General features: G+C 36.5%; 1 long non-coding RNA gene across 1 annotated transcript in view; it reads left to right on the top strand.

Annotated features, from left to right (window-relative positions):
• Window positions 1–22,218, top strand: part of LOC105486313 (uncharacterized) — a 384,056-nt gene that overhangs the window by 112,856 nt on the left and 248,982 nt on the right. The window lies entirely within an intron of this gene.

The raw sequence follows: 22,218 nt of genomic DNA on the forward strand, positions 1-22,218 counted from the left end.
TCAGATTTATTACAAAATCTCCTAAACATAGAAAACAAAGTTGCTGGATATAAGGCCAGTTTACAGAAATGAAGTTAATTCATCTGTATTACAGCTTACTAGAATATAAAATAGAAAGTAAGAGACCAATCACAGTAAAAACGAAACTATAAAATTGTAGGAGTTAATCTAATGAAGAATGTGCAACATCTTTATAAAGAAACAAAAGTCTATTAAATGATATTAAGGAATACCTAAGTAAATGGTCAAAATACTGACCCGTGTTCATGGATGGTATGATTAATAATATAAGTACATCGATTTTGCTAAAGTAGCATATAAATTCAATGCAACTGCAATCAAAATTGCAAACATTTTTAAACAAGATATTGAAACATTGATTTTTATGTGTTTGAAAAAATAGGATCTTAAAAATTCTGGATTTTTAAAAAATAAATTAAAGCCTCCCGAATTCTAACATATACTACCAAGTCAGAGTTCTAGTATAAAAGCCCAATGGAAGCAAAATGAAAGGTCAGAACAGATCTGGTGTATCCTGGAATTTGGTTTATAACTGGAGCAATGCCTCAAATGAATGAAGATAAGACAGGCCTAAACGTGAAGAGTAAACTCAAAAGCCAAAACAAAACTTAATCTGAGACATGACTATAGCTCTGAAGATAGCAAGAGCTTCAAAAACAAAGGCAGAACATTAATGAGTAAATCAAGAGATTTAACTACATCACCACTAAAGATTTCTGCTCAAGAAAGGATAAATAGACAAAGTTAACTTGATGGTGAGAAATGGAAAAAGATATTTACAATGTAAAAAAACCCCACAAAAGATTAATATCTGAAATATACAATGAATGTCAACAGAAAGAAGACAGGAAAACCAACTGAAAAGTGAAAAACTCACAGAGGGAAACTCTGGATGAATTATAAGAACAAGACATGATGCTTTGAAAGGGAGTCTCTGAATCATTTAACTCAACCGTTTCATGAGATCATCACCCCTCTTTCCACAAAACGTAGAGTGTGCTTAAAAATCAAATGCTTATGTACAAATACAGTAAAATACAGGAGAAGGCTAAATTTTTGCTTGGAAGTAACTGCTCCTGAAAGATTAACCATTTCAGCAAATATGCACTTAGCACCTACTATAGGCTTGGCAAATTTTGTGTGCTGGGGATAAAATTCCACTCTTGTGGCATTTATATTTTAGTTAGAGAAAGTGCTCTAAGATTCATTTTGATAGATATTGGTTTTATCTCAAATATCTACAGAAGTACTTTACACACAGTCGAATATTAAATAAATACTATTGACTGAATAATGCATGATTAATGACGCCCTGACCTCCTACTAAAATGTAATTCTTGGTGGCCCCAGTTGAGTTAGATCCTTTAGTAAAAACTTCAGCAGGTTAGTACCTTTCTCCCATTCTTGCCTCTGTGCTTCCCATGCTTTAGTTCAATGTCTAATTCCACAGAAATGTCTCACAAGGCAGCTATATGGTATAATGATTTATTTAGTTTCACATCCTATCTCTGTTACCTACTATGTGTGTTTTGTCAGGTTAAATATTCTGATGCTCACTTTTCCCATCAGTAGAAAAGGGGTAATGACACTTGCCTCAGAGGGTGGCCATACAGTTTAAGAGTGATTAAACACACACACACACACACACACGCACGCACACACACACAGAGCTTGGCATGGTTCCCGGCATGGAAGGCACACTCTATAAATGGTAGCTATTATCAACAATTATATCTCATTAAATGACATTACTAATGAGTGAATCACAATGAAGAAAACAGCAAAGTACAGCCCTACATGGAAACTTCATTTTTAAGCACAGTCTGTCCTTTAAATCTTTGGGCACATTTCTCCTATGCAAAATCTCTTGGTTAAGGTGCAAGAGATCAGCAAGTGTGGATGATCTTTTGGGTTTAATGCCTTTTCTTATATTGAATCTATACATTCATGAATTGCTGAATATGAGAGCCACGTCTTCAATTAAGGAACTATGCTTTCTATTTTTACCTCTCTGGCCTATTCTAGCTTTCCTTTCAGTAAAAGAACTTGAGACAAGGGATTACATGCAGGTAGTTTGTTTTGGAAAGTGATTTCATGGGGCATTAACTTTCTTGCACTTCCAAGCTGTGCTTGCATTAACGCCTAGAAGTTCCCTTTCTTTAAACACCACCTTGGAGGCCTTCTGACCTGCACAGCATGGCTTGAATTGCTAATTGGCTAATACAAGTTTGCCTTTTCTTTTTTTAAAGTTCTTAAGAAGTTAACAAAAGGATTACTAATAGGACATTATCTCTTTTGACTTTCAGGTTGCTCTTGTGTGAGAGCCTGGTGGTTCCTAAAAGTGTTTCACGTTGTGGAGTTGAAAAGCTCCAGAGCACAAAGCAAGTAATATTTGGAGTAGCTGAGACAAGATTCTGTCAGGGTTCCTCCTTGTATTGCTGTTAACTGCAGTGACAATTAGAATAAAAGATAGGCCAAGGGATGGGGTCCAAGAGAAGTCCAATACTATTCCTTTCTAACTATTTGTAAATATAGTCCTCTATTTTGGATGCTGCCACACATGCTCCAGTACACTTGTTCTGTTACAGAACCATGAAATCAGAGCAGAAAAGGACTTTGAAGGCTTTTGCTTTGCCACTGTTTCAGTGGTCTGTATTGACGAGTACCAATATATTAAGACATTCAATTGGTGAGTAAAGTCCACATCTGTAAATTTTCTGCCATTTGGGTTAGGCAACACTCCATGGGGCCTTATGTAGTAACTGAGGAACATCTTTGGTGCAACAGAGGTAGGAGAAGTGGGATTCTGGGCCACATGTTCATAAAGTTGCCTTGCACCCTCTGGACCTACTTGCACACAACCCATTATACAATGGATCACTGCCTCCTTCACCCAAACTTACAACTCAGTGGTTGGGATAATATTCAGCTCAGAAAAGGCTGCATTGGTGGCCTATTCTCCTATGTCACATAGTTAAGGTGTTTTCCCACTGAGGATTAGTAGCAAACCAGGAACTGATTTTCAAAATGAAAACAGTTGTTTGAATCATGACTCTCTTATTGGCACCTGTCAGGCACTGTTCCGTATCAGAATCCAACACAGATACCATTGGATCTGCTGTGTCCTATGGCCCATGTGCCAAGGCAGCTTGTACTGGAGGGAGGAGCTTCTGTAATGCCTTCTCTTGGTCTGACACGTGCCCCAAACTGGCAACTTTCTGTGTCATCAGAAAGTATTTTAGAAGTATTCCTAAGTGCGGTATTTCCACTGTCTCTAAAATTCAGAGGCTTACTACATGCTGAGCCACTATTTAGTAGTAAAAATACAAGGTCTCTTTTATCCTAGAGGGTTAGCTTAAGACTTGAAGATGTCCTCCAGACCTTTGGATTTCTAGAATTTCATTGAGATAGCAGGCTCAAAAGTGGTAGATTATCTGGTCTCATATTTTTTTTTTTAAACCCATCCTATTATTTCTTCTTTCTGAGGCTTCTGACTTCTCCCTCAATCCTCTGCTAAAGCACCTCTGATAATCTCTATACCATTTTTGCAGACCAAGCTTCAAGTTGTCATCCTGGAAGCATATTGAGACTGATTCTAGCTTCTTTGTTAAAACATTAAATCCTAAAACATGAATGTTTTGATGTCAATACATTTTCTCCCATGCAGCCTAAAAGCTTAAAAGTGATACAAAAATGCTCCTATCTCAGGTCTTCAAATGCCGTTTATTTTTTTTGTTTGTTTGTTTTTTGAGACGGAGTCTCGCTCTGTCACCCAGGCTGGAGTGCGGTGGTGTGATCTCGGCTCACTGCAAGCTCCGCCTCCCGAGTTCACGCCATTCTCCTGCCTCAGCCTCCCGAGTAGCTGGGACTACAGGCGCCGCCACCAAGTCCAGCTAATTTTTTGTGCTTTTAGTAGAGATGGGGTTTCACCGTATTAGTCAGGATGGTCTCGATCTCCTGACCTCGTGATCTACCCGCCTCGGCCTCCCAAAGGGCTGGGATTACAGGTGTGAGCCACCGTGCCCGGCCGCCATTGATTTTTTTTTTTTATCAGGACTTTGATGTTGGCTTATAAAAGTTATTTAACCCATACATTCTGTCTCTTTTGAAACGCCACTCTTAGCAGTTGAACTCAGGGCCTAATTTTCAGCACACTTTTCTCTGCGGTTGCAGCTGACAAAGTCCTCTCTTAGATTCTTATGGCTGTTGTAGTGTTCCAGCTAAACCCTAGTGGCAGCCTTAATAATGACAGCATGGCATGATGGGATAGTATGCCAGGAGTTATCAGCATCTCACTTACTACTAGATGGTGTTTGTATCTCTGTGTGTTTGGTGAATGATCCAGTCCAAAATCTCATCCTAATGGTCTGCTTTCCAGGGCCACTTGTTTCTTAGCATGTGATCAATCAACGAAATCAAGCTCAAGGCAAGGGCTTATGTTCAGATAGTTTATTTTGAGAATTGACCCCAAAGAACCAAAGTAGTGGATTAGGAAGCATGAAATAGGGAAGAAGAAAAGGCAGTAAAGTATGCATTATTAGGTTGGTCACCACTGTGGGAAACTGGGGCTTGATTCCACCAGGACCCTCTGAGGAGCCCTACAGAATTGCCTCAGAATTGTCACCTGTGGGAAAGAAGAGAGGAGTTTTGTCCATTTGATCTTATCCTCCATCGATGAGTTTTTGCCGTTGGCCTTTAATTTCCTTATACTTCTGGGTTTCACACGGGTGTCCAATGGGTTCCCCAAGGAGTCCCACATTGTGGAGTAAGATTACAACACAGAGACAGTGCTGCAGCATGACTGGAGTGTAAGATGTGGTAAAAGGCTGTAAATTGGGCACAAGAAATGACCAATTATACTCCCTTCTTTCTATTAAAACATTCCCCAAGTTGAGTTATTCATTTTTAGATTCTGCTCCAGGTGCCTCATTAATGTTTTTGTTGTTGTTATTGTTGCAGAATCATAAATCATTGGGGCCAAAGGAACCTCTGATAAATTATGAGGACCCTTTTATACAGGTGATGATACTGAGGTACAAAAAAGCTTATGAATTCTGACAAATATCACAGCATATCAGTGCTAAAATTAGACTTGGAGCCTGGGATTCTTGGTTACCTGCATTTGTTCCTTGAGACTTCCAACATCTTGGAGTTCAAGAGGTCATGTAATTGTTAATATGCAAATGATCTACATGTTTACTTGTGGTCTTTTTCTTTGAGAATAACTACAGTAAGGCTACTTATGTTTATTCAGTACTTTACATTTTGTCGAGCAATTTCTATACTTCAGTCCATTTAATCCTCACAGGAACCTTATGAGAGTTGTGTTATTGTCGCTTCATAGAGTAAGAAATAGAAGTTTAGAGAGTCAGTTATCTGCCCATGATCTTGGTTAGCAAATATAATTCTGTCTTTTGAAATAATTGGAATTTTGTCTTGTGAATTCCTTTATTACAAGCTATGGGAAGATGCTTTATAAATGCTAAAGGAGTACACACATATAAAATTATGTCATTGTTGAGAAATATTTAATCTTTGATGAAAATGTGTGGTGTCCAAATATAATCATACCCAAACACAGGCATATACACACAAAGCAGAATAATTATTAATTTAAAATATGTAAAACTCCTGGCACCATTTGTAGCATAATTGTTGTTTATTATATCTTTTTTATTTAAAAAATTATTGAGTACTTATTGAATACCTGGCATCATTCACAACACTGTAGATCAAAGTCAGAACAAAGTCTTGCTTTCATAGAGCTTATTATTAATATTAAAAATTCATGTAATTTATTAGTTGCATCAATGACTAGAACTCAAACTGACATCTTGTGTGCTGTGATTTTTTTTACTGAGACAAGCTATGAAAGAAGAAATGACTTTCGCACCTAGAACAGGTAGGTGAACTGGAGTACACATTCTGTACATTGTAGGTTATTTTCAAAATTGCTCCTCATGATGGAGGGAGACCAACAAGAGGAAATCAGGTGAAACAAAGAACTTCTGCTTCAAGCACCGAGTTTCCTTACCATTTTCACATAAATAAAATCACACTCTCATCTCCATTCCTCTTACACCAAGTTCTCAACTCTGCTCAGCCACCAATAAAAGCATCGTCCTCATTTCTAACTTCCAACACTTGCCTACTACTTTTGCCAGCTTGTGGTTACCTATGGAAGACATTTTATGGCCTGAAAATGTCTGGCTTAAGAAGCTCCCCCCCCAAATATGCATAGCAAAACTGATGGTAACATATGGCCCTATATTTTTTCCCTTCTTGCCAGTTCACTAAAATAAATTTACTTTCAATTTACATATTCTTGTCTACATTTCAGAGATTTAAATATATTTGTAAGGTCTGTCCTGTCTATCTTTTTCTGAGATTATGCAACAGCTTTGCATGCTGTTTAGGAAATAACAGAAACTTTTATGATTTTTAGAATCTTTCATTCCTAAGAAATTTAGAAAAGCTTATGAGATCAGAAAGAGAAAGGCCGAAATGTTAAATTGTGTAAAATGTGTAATAATTATTTCTATAAGCTAAGTAGTAATATAGTTTTCCAATTTGAAAACAAATCTACTGTCTATAAAACTCTAAATAAATATTCTATTAGATAGGTACATACTATATACAATTCCCTCTAGATCCTTTAAACAAAGGGCATATTTTTAAGATTTATTGAACTATAAAGGAGAACATGGTGGGAATTTTTAAGTGAAAGTAAACCTTATTATGGACCTTTGAATTTGCTAATATGGAAATACTATTATTTTTATCCAGAGACGAGACTCTTGTTCAGTGAGAAAAACTGGCAGGCTCTGTGAGAATGTTTTAAAAAACCTGGCTTCCCTCTTGCAGGGTCCAGCCTTAACCATTCTTGAGATTTTCATCAACAACGTACTGAATGTGGAAAGGAGTGGTCCTGTAGACAAAGAGTACCCCGTGCCTGTAGCCAGAGTGATCTAAATGTGAAAGGAGGGGACACGTAGCTAAGTTTTGCTTGCTTCCAGTGTAGATTCTCTTGTGGAGAACAGAGCTGTGACTAGGTCTTTATAAATCGATGATAGGGCTGGGTCATCAACCTCCCTTACTGATCATGTGGCTACACTCTAGGGAACCATTATTAAGGGACCCTTGCCTTTGCCCTGAAAAATCATATGGCAGGTAGTATTAAGGATATTTATGAGGTCAAGAGTAAAGTGAGATATTTTAAGGTAATTTTCAGAACAGTGGTTCTTAACTGGAAGCAGTTTTATTTTTTCAGGGGACATTTGACAGTGCCTTAAGTTGTTACAACTGCCTGACGGGGGCAACTGGCATCTGGTGGGTAGAAGCTACAAGTGTTGCTCAACACCAGAACAAAGAAATCTTGGTTTAGAGTTTTGCTTTCTTTTCTTCTGTTTTTGCTATTTTTGTTTGATGTCCCAGTCATGTTAAAATATAAATATAGCTTATTGTTACTGAGTAATGTGTGTACAGGCACTCCTTATTTTATACCATTTCAGATTTTACTCCATTCTCTCCTTCTTTGCTAAACCTCTTTTTGCATCTCTCTCCATTTCAGACCCTAACGGTAGCCCATTCCTGACCCCATTCCTAAGCATCATCTCATACCTGAGTTTCAACTATGGAATTGGATTCACATATATTGTAGTTTAAAAAAGAAGTTGAAAGTCGAGTGGCTTAGTTCTTTAGGCCACAAAATGGTTTCATCGAGTATGATATACCCAAGCTGTGATATGTCCATGCAGCAGAAGGAATTAATGCATGTTACCTGTAATATTCAAGTGACTTGTACTCCTTTCTTTTCATAGTATTTGGTATTATTGGGTAACCAATCTTCTGACAGAGGAAATGCCTATTGCTACACCAAATTTGCTGCACATATTTATGTATATGTAGGGCATTAAAAGAAGGAGATACGTAATTAATAAAAATGAGTGATTATTTTATTTAAAATGCAAAAGAATATGGCAGAGCATCAAGTAACTTTCCTTTTTGCAAAACAGAATAGAAAATAAAATGTTATCAAAGAAGAGAAGTAGAGTAGAATTTTTCTCCAGATTTTCAGAAAGGCATCTATTTCTTAAATTGGTAAAACTACCAAGTCTCTGCTGTTTAGGAAAAAACAGAAACTTTTATGATTTTTAGAATCTTTCACTGACTTGTGGTCAAAAGGTAGAATTAATACAGAGTAGAAGAAAAATTCTAAGACTGGATGGTGATTTGCAATTGCAAAGAAAGAGTTTTACATTTAAATTATACTTAGAGACATAGAAAGACAAGATTAAAGCCACAGTGAGGGAGCGGTGTTGCTGCATGCGTGCTCAATCACGAAGGTTTAAAAACAGTATAATTAAGCTTGCCATCTCAAAGACAGTAGTGTGTCTGATTATGGGGAAGAGTCTTATTGTGAAAGATGGAGCAGATGTTCATGCTTGTGAGACATGGAGACAGAGATGTCTGATTTTGAAAGATCAATACTTTGTGATTGTGAAGTTTGACATTTCTAATCTGATAAAGAAAAGTATCTCCCACGTGATACAGCATTCTCGGCTCCTTTTGAAAGACAGCACTTAAGTATTATTTCTCTTGTGGGTAGGGAGACAACAATGACTATCATATTATGAAACAATCCTTTTCTAGTCATTTTCACTAGAATATAACATCCTAAAAATGCAGAGAGAAAGAAAAGAATAATGAGAGCTGAGGGTCCCTTTTGCTTTAAAAATTCTTTTGGAAGGATGGTCTCATCTTCTGATCTCAGGGGTAAATCACACACATATTTTTCCATTCCAAATTAGAATGCATTACCTATAGTAACCTGTTCTGATTACTCCTGTCTTCACCCTAAACATATTCCCTCTAAAGGGAAACGGAATACATGCATAGTAGCCAGTGGAGTATTTTTGTTTTAATTATACTTTAAAATTTATCTAAGCCACTTTTTGTAATTGCTTGCTTCAAACAAATGAGCCCAGCCAATTTGCCCTAGGAGACAAGAAACGCTTCATGTCCTGAGGACTTTCTGTCTTCCATAGAGAGTTGAAATTTGGCATCACACAGCCGCTTCATAGCCAAGAAATTAAGGGATTTTCTATTTCAATAGCTAGCTGCATTCAGAGATGTTAGCCTGTTAGGAATGTGTGTCTACAGTCAATAGCACCTAGGACTGATAGCAAATCAGACGTGTTAGAGAATTTTCTCAAAAATTGCCACAGCTGCTGTGTTTCTGCTAGAAAATAAATAACAAATATATTGACATGCCTTTTCCTTAGAACAGCAGCTGTACTGATCAATGTTGTTAAAAGGGCTGTCTGGCCAAGCCAGGGGTTGCATGTGACAGTCTGAGTTGTTGTCACCGACCCTGATGTTCTGTTATTCTAATTTGCAAATGAGAGCCTAATCTCCCAAGTTGAATTCTTTAGATTCTCTTCTACCTTGACACTAAAACTATCTGCCATTTGGGGATTGATAACGTGTACCTTTTATGTGTTTTCTCATCATTGACATTTCCTGAGCCAATCTGTTAGGGAGTTGGCCAAGGGAGGGAAAGGACTCCCCTGCCCTCACCAGCCCCCTCTCTTTTTCTTCAAACAGGCAATGAAAACATTTTGCATAAACAAATTCCTAGTCATAACTAATCATATGAAAGCTGACAAAAGTATATTATCCTACACTATGAAAATACTAATCAAAGCAGCTTGTCAATTGTTAAAGTTAATGATTTAGATATGCAACACTCTGACTAAATTTTAGTAGGTAATTACATAATTATGCACAGGTTAGCACAAGAAAAAATAGCAGTTGCCTCCTCAGTCTTTAACCTGTGTTAGAGTACTGACTCTTATTCTGGAAATGATTGTTTCTTATGATGTTTCAGAGCGTGGACATGGCACCACTGGCTGTTTTGTTTCGGAAGGATTTCTGTGCATCTAGGCTTATCTCTCTAAAGGTTCAAGATCAGAAGGGGGTTTGTCTGTTAGTTCACAATCAAATTTGTAGCTGAAACACTGTATTTACAAGTTTTTTTTCCTTCTTTAGCACAAGTAAGGCTTATCATTAGTTACAGGATGATCCATTCTAGTTTATATGCCCCATAGTGCTCTCAAACTTCAGATACAAATGCAAAATATCTGTTAGATTATATATTTAAAACATTTCAGCACAACTTTTCCCAACAAAATTTTTGGAAAGCAAATCCCTTTTTTTTTTTTTTAAACTGATTTGTACTCTACTGTTGAAATCATGTCTCAAATAGGAAAAAAATTCTCTAGAGGATTGACTTAGGATATTTTATCATGCAGGGCATTGAAGTCTGGGATATTTTCTAGGACTTTCAAAAATATGTAGCATTATTTAGCTTTGGATTCTCTGCCTCAAGCCCCAAATTTGGGGAGAAAGGAAGAATGGAAGGAAACTTTATCAGGTACATTCTCGTTTTCTCCTTTTTCTTGTTCTTTGCCTCTTTCCATTTTTTCCGTTTTACTGAGTTCATACCATGTTTGAGGAGACATAAAACTTCAGGGGGATAGAAAAATAAAAAGCAACACAATACGAAACTTCAGAGAGGCCCCATATAGTTAGAAAAGACATGTAGACAGACACTGTCTATGAGGTAGGTCCTAGAATAGAAGTATAAATAGGAGTTTATGAAAGTGGAGGTAGGAACACTTAAGTTTGCCATAGGGAGAAGTGGTGGTTGAGAAAGCTCCAAAAAAGAAAATTCTTTATCTGAATCATGAATATTCCAGGCAGAAAGTGTTTTTTGGGGAGCAGGGGAAGGGAGGACATTCAGGTAGAGTAAATAGCCTGTGCCAAGATACGGAAGTCCGAGAACATTACAGTATTGGGTCTGGAGAACTTTGGTATATCCAGAACTTGAGTGTAGGAACATAAAGGAGACATTCAGGAAAATCTCTTATGGGGCCTAATAGTTCTGAGACTATAACACAGTACTTTTTTTTCCCCATTTTACGTGAACATATGGGATTAATAAACAATGACTATTTTTCTAAATCAAGATGTGTCAGTCTTCATGTTCCTTTCAAAAGATAAAGTCAGTGTAACCCCTATAAATTCCCTACATAAAACCTTTTGTTCATGCTTCTTTTTCTTTGTGTTTCTGTGAAATAATAGGGATAAACTTGCTCCACCGTGTCCTAAATTGGTTAACAACTTTTGATTAGATATTATTAGTTAATAATTTCCGCTTATGACGGCATTAGATCAAATTAATGATCAAATTAATTAAACCCATTGGCATCCTTTTTCAGCCATGAGAAACAGGATATGAGATGAAATGTATACACTAGTGCTTTATTGTAGGATGCAATTCTGGAGCAGCAGGAATGAAGGGAAATGGGAAGTTAGGAAGGACTAAAGGGAAAGCAAATGTAATGCGATATGGTATTGAGGTGGCCACAGCTTCAAAAAAACAGACATTTACTTTGAGGACTGCTCTGGAGAGTCATATGACATCATGTGCCTTGTACCTCCTGCAAAGGGAAGAAAGGAAGAGGAATTTATCTTCTGGATTCTCCTGTTTACTGTTCAAGGTGTGCCCCATGGGGTATTAACTCCTGCAATCTTCCAGGTTGTGTTGGCAGCACATGCATTATATAGTCTTGCTATAGCCTGATTCCAGAAAGAGAATATGGAACATGGTATAGCCCAATGCATATGGAATAGAGACTCTTCTGAGAAAAAGGAAGTAGCTTGAGGAGTTTTAGAAATGATTTTTTTAGCCAAAATTTTATCATGCTGAAAGCTATTATGGACAGGAAGGAGCACGTACATTGAATGGTATATTAATTTACTAACCATATGTGTTTCAAATGTTTCTAGGTCAGATTTAGTCCCCGCAGTGCAGTTGTAGATTAAGACAGACTGGAGGGAATGCAATCCCCTGAACAGATTTAATTAGCATAGGACCCTGGGATGATGTGCACTGTGTGTGGCTCAAATGCCTCTGACTGCATATTGCATGGCTGAAGGTCACTTCCAAGCTGACAACTAATGTTAAAAATATTGATCAGAATGGCTTTTTCCCTTGTTAACAGAGGTACTCCCCATCAATTCATCATAATATGTCCTCTCTTTTTAAATCTCTGTGTACAAATGTTAAAATTTTCAAAACCAAGTTTCAAAAATGACAGTAATTTTGTAAATGCCGTCACAAAAATAGAGTGAATTTTCAATGCAGGCTGATCATTTCCTTTCAGGCATAATTCTTGCAATGTAGGTAGCCAATCCTAAGTAGATAGGATTAGCCACAGATTGTGGAACTCAGACTGAATGAATTATTTTTTTCTAGTAGGGTTACTTGAGATAAATGAAAAAAAAATTACACTTCCATATTGGAATATGAATTCTTAAAATTAATATGTACACACACACACACATATATATATTTGAAATGTGTATTTTGATGTCTCTCTCACTAATATGTTAATTTTGATTTAGAAGACAAGAATATGATTTCAACTTTGCAAATGACATTTAAGAGATTATTTCTTAGACTTGGGAGGCAAGACTGAAGAAAATGCTAATAGCTACGTATAGTGTGTTTGTAATCTATTTTGAATTTCTGTTTCAGTCAGATTTGAAATGTTGATGTATTATTCTTCTTTGCATTGTATTGAACATATTTGCTGCTCTGCTCACAAATGCTAATATTTCTGTGAAACACAGAGCCTGGCTCCTGCAGCTTTGGCTTCAGGCATCACCTCGTTATTTTTTTCAGCTTCTTATTAGAAAAAAAAGATCCTGACCTCTTACCTAGGTCTCACTATCTACTTAGTACTTGTGAAAGGGCAACCCATCTCAAGGCTTCTGTATACCTGCTGTGTTTCTAAATCACCTTATATTCTTATCTTTTTCTTTTCTATCTCAGAATAGAAATGTACACACAAAGTACCATCTTTCTGTTATCTGTCCCCTAGTTAGCGAAGAGCCCATGATAACTTACCTCCACTTAAAAGATGGCTACCTTCACAGTATTATTACTGATGAGAAGAAATTTTCCTAGTATTAATCTCCCTTTTTCTACCACTCCTCTCACTTATTGTTCCTTGCTAATGCCTACTAATTTGTATTTCTTAGAAAGTACAATTCCAATATTACAAATCCTATGTGTTTTTAGCGAGCCTTGTTTGATTCACCCAACTCCTAGTTTTAAATCTGAGTTCTGTGGAAGAATAAACTTTTTCTTCTTACATTTAGACATATTTTGAACATAACATGTCAAAACTGTTTTTAAATGAAGGGTTTGGTCACAGCAATGAATACTGGAGTCTTTCTATTAATGTAAATCTTTCCTGGGGCCCACACCTTCAGATGCCTTAAAACCGATAGAAGCAAAACATCATTCTAGAACCTGAATTTAAATCATTTCCATACGAATTCAAACCAAGCAGACAATTTTCGCAGATGACACCAAATTTTACAGTTTTTCTTTTCCTTCTTTTTCTTTATTTTTTTTTTAACTTGAATGTGATTGATTTATATAAGGCTTCTATTTTGATTCATGACTATGAATGAGAATCCTTCTAGCACTTGACATCCATGCTTCTGACCAGGTTTGAGGATAGAGTCAAGGGTCTGTGTACTGTGTGAAATAAAAACATCATTATATGCAGATGATAGTTCCATCAGAAGCCAAACTGCCCACTACAAAGGAGTAACACTATGAGATGAGATAGGAGCATAGGAGCTGTTTTAAGGGAAAAATAAAGGCTTCAATCAGTAAATGGGTAAAAGATTTATTATAAGTGACTCCTAGATAATTCTGTTGGGATGCTGTACGATTTCTCATGTCAACATAATTTCCAGTTTTATCAATGAATAACAGAATAAAGGCAAGCACGAAAACTGAAGAGGTAAACTCTAATGTTTACATGGAAGGAAAGGTGATAGATACATCAGGAACTTCTTCTTTTCCTATCAAATTAAAAAATAAATAAATAAATAAAAAAATAAAAAACACTCTTTTGTGGTTACACTCAAGAACTGTGAAGAATCTAAGATGTTACTCTTACATAATTGCAAGGTGATAAGTTAGCCTACCATAGTTTCTGGACGTTGCAAAGCTGCAAGTCTCCTTGGTAAAAGATAAATGACCTTATTACTCATGGCATAACAGGCAGCATAAGGTTCCCACTGTTGGTTCTTCTGACCCCACAAAAGCACTAATAGTGGCCATGCAGAGAGGCTCTGGTGGATGTTGAGGCTCAGGTAGATGCAGAGTGGCTCAGGTGGATGTAGCTTTTACCAATAGAGCTACAAAGTTTGTGTCAAAGCTGAGAAACTCTGAGTTTAGGAAGCCTCAGTCCTTTAAAAGGGACTAATTCAAACTCACCCACACCTTGAGGTTATAAAGAAGAAGGAGGAACTACCTTTAGGTTCAAAGTCCCCAAACAAATAGGGGCCTGAGGAGACAATCATTCAGGGAAAGCCTGAGGCCAGTGGGTGACCTTTTGTCTCCTTTGGCTCTTTTACACAAGCTTAATACCACCTCCTGATTTATGGACCTCCCAACATCTAGAGCGTTGAGGGTCAGCGGCTTCTTCCTTTGGGTCACATGTATACTCGGTTGTATAGATCTTGATGGTTTGAGACAACCCTGTACCTAACATTACTCTTCCCCTTGGACAACTCATGGCAATCATTGGGGGCATCTCTCACCAATAGAGCTACAAAGTTTGAGTTGCTGTTCTCCAGAAAATTCCCTGGAATACTCAACTTTTCCTTAAGGCACCTGTTCACGTGTCATTTTTTGGAATACACATTCTCTTTTCCATAAAATTTTTTCTTATTCTTCAGAATGCTGGGATTGATAAAGGGAAAGAAGAGTCCACAAAGTATATGCATAAACAAAATGTAAGACGATATATTTAAAATGTTAAAAACTTTAAATTGTATTAATGTCTATTTTATGAAGAAAGATAATTAAAAATTGATTAAACATTGGGGAGAGACCAGATTTTAATAGTGGCATTGATAGAATCCTTATATTTGTGCTTTTAGCAGGATTGGCCACTAAATGATTTCTCCAGCAAAGAAAATCATGAAAGAAGACCAAAGACAGTAATATCTAGTAATAGTAATATCTTTGTTAAATATGAGTGAAATCAGAAACTTAAATACATATATATGCATAGAAGAAATAGACTTTAATTACATATCTAGGCCTTGAAGGCTGGCATACCAATAATTTAACAGGGTTTTCTGGCATTATCTAAGGAAAATCTGTGGAATACCTATTTTCTAAGGTTAAGAGATTTACTTTTCTTTTCTTTTCTTTCTTTCTTTTCTTTTTTTTTTTTTTTGAGACAGAGTCTCACTCTGTCACCCAGGCTGGAGTGCAGTGGAGTGATCGCAGCTTGCTGTAGCCTCCACCTCCTGGGGTCAAGCGATTTTCCTGCCTCAGCCTCCCAAGTAGCTGGGATTGCAGGTGCCTGCCACCACACCTGGATAGTTTTTGTATTTTTAGTAGAGAAGGGGTTTACTTTTTACCCAAGTCACAATCAGTTGTAGAAAAGTCAGTGAAATGGAGAAATCAGCCCAGATATCTTGATCTCCTTCATCTAAACAATTCAAATCCAGTCATTATATATCCTCTATATTGGCATCAAACAGGTCTTTTTCATGTTACTTGCCTACTTAAGACCCTTCAATGGGTGGCCATTATCTATAATATAAAATATAATTTCTTGAGTAGTGTATGTGGTCTCTCATTATTCAACCCTTGAGGAAATGTTCAGTTTCGTACAGATACTGCCCTAGTTGCACCACACATTACAACTATCTGTCTGTGTTATATATAATTCCCCTGACCATGACTTTTGCATATGTTGTTACCTTAGCTTGGATACCTTACCATTTTACTCGTCGTATTCCTATGACACCCTTAGTTTTTGAAAATCAGCTCAATATTACCTTCAGAAAAAGCTATATTTATCTAACACTGTATATGTAATTTTTGTTCTCTGTATAGGCTTTTATTGTTTTGTCCTTTTCTGTCTTGTCATTTTGCTGGCCTGTTTCTCACACTGTATGCCTAGGGCAAACTTTAGGCCTCATCTTGCAGACATCTTGTTTAGCTTGATGTCTGGTGCACAAGAGTTACAAGATGAAAATTTTTGCAGAAAGAGTGCATGAACAAATCCAGAAAATGTAATTAAGTAAAAAACAATTTCTGGAAACTATTAAGTATATCACATTGAGTCTAGAAAATGGATTCCAATCCAAAGGCTAATTCTGGTTTTAGGGACATCTCCAGAGAAGACTTGGAAGTCCTTCCATCAGAGTAGAGGGAAACTTTTACACAAATTCAGAACTGCCTTAGATGTTACTGATAGGGACAGCAAAGTTGGTGTTGCTGAGTAAAGCAAAAGTCCTTTTTCCAAACCATTGGTGTTGTCTGGTGTGTCTTTTGAGAAAAAAATAAATAAAACATTTAACTGATTACTTAATTTTGAACTGGTTTAGTGTTTTAAAGATATATTCATTATAGTATAAAAGATTGACACTTCAAGGTAGTACTTTTTGCAAAGCACTGAACCAATATAGAAAATTACTGACCTAAATAAGATAGTTAGTAGAAATAGGAAAGATGGGTAAATGTGCCCATAAAATGAAGACAGAGTTCATAATGAAAGGAAGAGAGGAGCATTAGGAGATGACTTATTCATCTTGCATTTTCAGCACCTAGCACAGGGCTTGATACTCGGTAGATGCTCAATATAGTTTTGTTGAATAATTGAATGACTGAGTGAATGAACAAGCCAGGCAGACAGAAGGAGGGAGATATAAAGAGCTGCTATATTTGGGTAAGTTTTCAGTAGAAGAAGATCACAGAATGAAAAATGTTCTACTCTGATCATGAATAAAAAGCAGAGAAATATATGAAATATTAACAAAAGGAGAATAGAATAAGCCTAGATTTTTTCCAAAGGTTTATGTATGTGTAACTTGTCATAAATTCACCAATGTTAAGCATACATTTTGATAGAGTTTTATTCAATTTACAGTTGTTCAATCAAAACCACAATCTAGTTGGAGAACATTTTTATCACTTTGAAAAGTTACCTCATGCCCATTTCAGCCAATCCTCACTCCCATCACAAGTCCCAGGCAAACACTGATCTGTCTGTTCTCTGCCTCTATTGTGGTGCCTTTTATAGTAATTTCATATAAATGTAATCATACCATGTGTAGCCTTTTGTGTGTAGCTTCTTTCACTTAGTGTAATGTTTCTGAGGTTTCGTATTGTTGCATGTTATCAGTGACTCATTTCATTTTTATTGTTGACTAGTATTCTAAAACATAGATATACCACATTATGTTTTACAGTTCACCTTTTGATAGGCATTTGGATTATTTCCAGCGTTTTCTATTTGTGAATAATGCTTCTGTGAATATTCATATATAGGCCTTTGCATAGATGTACACTTCCATTTTATTTGGGGTTGGAGGGAAACAGATACTTTTTAGGAAACTCAGAACTATTTGCCAAATTGCAAAACTACATCTAAAGTGTTTATGGAAATTTTTTACCCCCAAACTAAAATAGGAAAAGGAAGTTGGGGATAGTTGATCATTATGATTATTAAAAGAGCCATATTAAGGCTGTCTTATCTTAATATGTATTGGCTAAGTAATTAAACTTAACAACTAGAGTCAATACAGTCGCTTATTCTAAACTTGTAAATAGAGATTTGAGAGTCAGAGATTTGGTTGTTTTTCCCCAAATGAAAGCACACTAAAAAGAAAATACAGTACAAAAGTGTAAAAAGGATTATATAGCTATAAGTGTGCAAATTATAAAACCAGAATCTATTTTCATTGAATAAATCTGGTAACCATCTTATGAGATGAAAATGTACTTTGTATTTTGCGTATACTTTCTTTAAATTGCATTTAAAATATTTTTCTATTATTCATGTTCTGTATTTAAATTAATTTTAGATAAAGGAGTCACATTATGATATAACCTAATTTATATTAAATTTTTATCATCTGTTATGAAGAAAATTATTATTACTAGTCCGTATAACCAAATGGCAAATGATACCAGCTTCACAAATTACAAGTAGTAATTTACAGGAGGTGCAAAAAAAATGTAACACCATTTTATTGACAAAAAAGTTTCAGTTTCTGTAACTAGAGGATTTTGTCATTCCATTTAAAGAATATTTCTTTTCAATTTAAATAATTATAGCACAAAGCCAGTTTTTAACATTCAATATACAACTTGGGCCAGAATTTGCAACAAGTAAAGATGAAAACAATCAATCCTGAACTACAAAGGATACAACAATTATGGAGAACACTTTGGAAGTTCCTCAAAAACTAAAAATAGAGCTACCATACAATTAGCAATCCCACTGCTAGGTGTGTACCCAAACAAAAGGGAATGAGAATATTAAGATATCTGCACTCTCCCATGTTTGTTGCAGCACTGTTCACAATAGCCAGGACTTGGAAGCAATCTAAGTGTCCATCAACAGATGAATGGACAAAGAAAATGTGGTACATATACAAAATGAAGTACCATTCACCCACGAAAAAAGTGAGATTCAGTCATTTGCAACAACATGGATAGAACTGAAGGTTATTATGTTCAGTGAAATAAGCCAGGCACAGAAAGAAAAACATTTCATGTTCTCACTTATTTGTGGGATTTGAAAATCAAAACAATTGAACCGAGGGAGATAGGGGAGTAGAAGGCTGGTTACCAGAGGCTGGGAAGGGTAATGGAGTGGAGTGGGGGTTAGCTGGGGATGGTTAATGGGTACAGAAAATAGAATGAATGAAAAAGTCCTAGTATTTGATAGCATAACACGATGAGTATAGTCAATAATAATTGTACATTTTAAAATAAAAGAGTAAAAGAGTATAATTGGATTATTTGTAACACAAAGGATAAATGATTACAGAGATGGATACCCCATCTTTCATGATGTGATTATTTCACATTGCATACCTGTATCAAAATATCTCAAGTATCTCATCAATATACACACCTACTATGTACCCACAAAAATTAAAAATAAAAAATTGTAACAAAAACCCCAACACTGCAAAGGAATACTGTTTGGTTAGTAGAACAAAATAATTTGGCTGGGCACAGTGGCTCACGCCTGTAATCCCAGCACTTTGGGAGGCCAAGGTGGGCAGATAATCTGAGGTCAGGAGTTCGAGACCAGCCTGGGCAACACAGTGAGACTCCATCTCTATAAAAAATGCAAAATTGAGCCGGGCATGGTGGCGGGAGCCTGTAGTCCCAGCTACTTGGTAGGCTGAGGCAGAAGAATCGCTTGAATGTGGAAGACAGAGAGTGCAGTGAGCCAGGATCATGCCACTGCACTCCAGCCTGGGCAACAGAGTGAGACTCCGTCTCAGAAAAAATAATAATAATAATAATTCAGGATTCATTATGAATACTGCATATATATGGGTATGTATGGGCATATATATGAGCAGAAACCATTAATGTTTCCCAGGTTTTGAAATCTCTTAATGAAATGAAAGTAAAAGCATTGCCAGGCCAAGATATGTTAAAACTTTTCTGAATAAAGTGACTGCTTTTGGTTTGAGAATTTATTCTCTTGAGTCACTGTCATTATAGAGGGTTTATTTCATTTCTCATAGGCAGAGTACACAAGGGAGGAGACAAAAGGGACGTAATATAAAAATCAGACGTAAGAAACATTTTAAAAGGAAGAAAGAAAGGGAAGAGAACAGAAAAAAAAAAAAAAAAAAAACACCACATCTTTGTTTCTGCTGCTGGACCTTAAAGCACACCCACAATAGACAGAGGAGACGTGGGTAAGATTGGAGGTGTGAGTTGCTAGGTCACATACCTGGTTGTGAACAATGAGGCTAGGATGAGCATCTGTCTCCTCAGTGGCAGCTTCCATCCTAATGTGGATAAAACCTCAGTAAGTCAGTTGGAGTCCTGCTCTGGTGTTCCTCAGAATGTCTTGTATTTGTTCTTTTGTTCTGCTCACTTTCCTTTTCCTGCTTGGGAAATACGAGTAACCCAAATAATATGGTTTTTGAAGTCTGTGCTTGCACTAGACCTCATGTTTCTCTTTAAAACTCAAGAACAAACCCCTCCATCCTCAAAATACTTTAAGGCAAGTAAGCCAGTCAAAGGAATGAAATCATCTTTGTCCAAAGTGAAACTCACTTATGTAAAAAATTAATAATAATGGACTAGACTATGCATTATGTAAAGCAAGGCCTTTGCTATTTTTAAAGTCAGCAATCTAGAGTCAAGACCAAAATAAACATGACTCAATGACTTTGGCAAGTAACTTTACAGAAGTAAAATGGAGGCTTAGAGAGGTTAACTGAGGTAATGGTTTTTTCATAGCTATAAACATTTCTGAGGCTTCTTTGACACCTCAACATTATGTTAATTGTCTTTGCTAAGTGGTCTCATGACATTCTTATTTATAGCACTTACAACGAGGGTTTTGAACAGTCCGAACTCCACAGGGACGACAAAGGAGATAGAGTTTTATTATTTCTTGAAGGACCACCTTTAAACATGGTTTTCCCATTCATTAACATCTCAGGTGAATCCCTTGGCTGCCTGATCACATTCAGGTATTGAAAAAAAAAATCAGTCAAATTTAAAAAGTACAGCTTTATAAGCAGTGTAACATTCTCTTCTCTCTAGCTTAGGTTTGCCGATAATTTGAATGGGGGATGGGGGTGGGGAGCTTCCCTGCTACTTAACTCCTGTTTTCTCACCATTTGGTTTTGTGTTGACACAGGCATGAAGGATCACACAGAGATTATTAGTTCTGTTTCTTTAATTGATACCTCTGTAGACTATTGATAATCATTGTCTTTCCCTGGGAATCTTCAATTGGGCATGGACACAATCTGTGTGGCAAATGGTTCAAGTGATTGAGTTTTTGGGAGGTATGTGTGTGGATCCATCAAGAGTCTCCTCATCACACAGTGTCCTGCCATGGGGATCTGCTCTGGATCAACTTTTTCTGGCCTTTTCTCAGCTCCTTCTTGATGAACCCCCACCCACAGTCTCTACCTGCTTGGGTATCTATGCTCAGTTGCTAGCCTTCTTATAAGGCTAACAAGTATTAGCATGCTGATTTAAGCCCTGCCGCTGTTCAGAACATAGGAAAAGCACTAATCCTTGTTAATCCAATCCTGAGGAAACCAGTATAGCACCACGTATCATTCTAATTATACATCCCATTTCAATTGCCTGATGGCTGATTTCCACCTCACTATTTTGAACCTCTTATGCTCTAAGAGGTTTGGAACATCAAATGCCTAAACCAAACAAATACACACCTTTGGTAAAATGTCAATAGTCCAGAGCTTCTTACCTGTTGATGAAGTGGCTTAGTCCTTGGCTCTAATTAACAAACCTCTTTGGTAAGTTATACATACCTTACTACCTTGAACCAGTTGCACAGATCTAAAGGACAAAAGAGAAAAGAGTTGTGGTCATATCCAAATTTCCACAACCTAACTTAGTGCCTGGTACAGAGTAGCAGTTCATTAAATAGCTGTCAAATAAGTAAGTAGATAAGTTAACAAATGCCTTTTTATAATGAAGAAAAATGCCAGGATATAAATGATGTAGTAAAGAAAATGTATGAAATATAACCATTTAGTTGTAGTATATTAATCAACTATTTTCTGTTATTTAATATTTAAAAAATATCAAATATAAAATCCTATGACAACTCAGATGAATTAGGCATTATTTGTGCCATGTTTATGCTCCTTAAAAACACTTATCAAAATTTGGGGCAAGTTGTGAGTACTGAAGTCAGTGTGACAGACAGACTTTGGAACACCTCAATCAAGCAATCACTTCATTTAAATGTCTAAAGTCAGATATGAGTAGTTCTGTAGCTTGGGAGAAATACAAATTTTCTCTGATGATGGGCTAAGGATCATTTCTATGGGCAGCTGCTTCCTCACTCCACACTGCATTTCACCTGCTTAATTTTTTAGCATAGATTTTCTACATGTGCGTCTTCAGGACAGCCAGGGTTTTTGTTGTTGTTGTTTTGTTGTTGTTGTTTTGTTGTTGTTTGTTTGTTCATTTGTCTAAGCAAGATAACAAGGAAATACGTAGTAGTAGCAGTTTAATTTTTGACTAATCACAAAAAATTCTTGTTATGGTAATTTCTAACC

Source organism: Macaca nemestrina, chromosome 3 (genome assembly GCF_043159975.1).
Source record: "Macaca nemestrina isolate mMacNem1 chromosome 3, mMacNem.hap1, whole genome shotgun sequence".
NCBI classification, from domain to species: domain Eukaryota; kingdom Metazoa; phylum Chordata; class Mammalia; order Primates; family Cercopithecidae; genus Macaca; species Macaca nemestrina.